At 44.6% G+C, this 1,453-nt stretch overlaps 1 pseudogene; it reads right to left on the reverse strand.

Annotated features, from left to right (window-relative positions):
- Positions 1-244: 244 nt before the first annotated feature.
- LOC132352589 (large ribosomal subunit protein uL22m-like) lies at positions 245-683 on the reverse strand (annotated as a pseudogene).
- Positions 684-1,453: the final 770 nt, after the last annotated feature.

The raw sequence follows: 1,453 nt of genomic DNA on the forward strand, positions 1-1,453 counted from the left end.
AGGTGGCAGCAGGGCCCTGCTCCCCCTGAAGCCTCGTGGGGAGGCTCTCCCATTGCCTTGTCTAGTCTCTGGCAGCTCCGCCTTCCGTGGCTTGTAGACGCATCGTTCCGGTCCCTGCCTCCACTTCTTCCTGTGTGTCTTTTTTTTTTCAATGACAAATCATAAAAAGCATCTGTCTTTAATTTTTGTTGGTTTTAGGAAATAAATGGGAAAATATATACACTGTGGAGTCTTAATACGCCCATCATAGAGTGTGAATGATGGTCTGGTTGCGAAGCTTCTGGATATACTCTTTGGCGTGGGCAGCTGCTGTCTTCGGTGCCTCATCTGGAGGTAGAGGGCCTTCCACCAACTTCACAAAATAATAGCAAAAAACCTTTTCCATAATCCCAAAGCACCCTCTGTCGGGGTATCAGATGCGTTTCAGGTACTGGCCTCGCCCTGAGGTGGACTCAGCTATATATAAATTGGATCTGAATTCCACATTGTGGTTTCTCACTACCATATCTTGTGCTTCTAAGAGAACCTCTTTAATTATCTGGGCCCCTTTTTTGTCACTGAATTCCAGCTGAGCCAGAGCCTGGTCAATGGACATTCCTCGTATCAATTTTGCCAAATACCACATCTTGTCTTTGCTGTACTTTATTTGTCTTCGACAATGGTAGATTTCCCCAAAGCCAGCTTCCCCCTCAGATTCTGCATCCATAAGGCACCCAAATGATCCAGTATTGCCGCTGCCATCTTTCTCCCTCCTCTCCTTCCTGTGTGTCTTTACGTCGCCTTCCCTCTGTGCTTCTGTGTGTCCAAATTTCTCTTATAAGGACACCAGTCATTTTGGATGAGGCCCTCCACTCCAATTCCAATATGACCTCATCTTACCTTAACTAATTACATCTGCAACTACCTTGTTTCCCAACACCCGTCTCAGGTCACATTCTGAGGGTGTTTGGACTTGAACAATCTTTTTAGGAAACAAATTCAATCCATTACAAAGGTTGACATGCATTGCTCAGTGCCAGTGCTGTGTATTTGCTTATTCAGCTAAAGCCATGGAAAGCTACCAGAATGAATCCGACATTATCTTGAACGGGGTGGAGCTCAGTGTGAATCAAAAGAGCAGGATTTGGCAAAACTTCCCAGTAACTCTCTAGAGATCTGGACAATCTCTGTGGGGTTTCTTCTCATATCTACCACTTGGCTCAAACGTTCCTCACAGTTATGAGTGTGAAACCCAGGGGGAGAGTTACAGATCCATTGATCATCCAGATAAAGTAGGTAACAACATTATGGAACAATTAGACTCTGTGTCTTTTAGCAATTACTTGAGGACACCCCATAATGTAATTTGTGGAAGACATTCCATTGGGGTGTTATTATATGTTATCACGGAACTCCAGAAGAGTGGGATGAAAATGAGCTTCTCTTTCTTGAATCATGCCAGGCAAATCCACGT

This window comes from Balaenoptera ricei, chromosome 18 (genome assembly GCF_028023285.1).
Source record: "Balaenoptera ricei isolate mBalRic1 chromosome 18, mBalRic1.hap2, whole genome shotgun sequence".
Taxonomy (NCBI): Eukaryota; Metazoa; Chordata; class Mammalia; order Artiodactyla; family Balaenopteridae; genus Balaenoptera; species Balaenoptera ricei.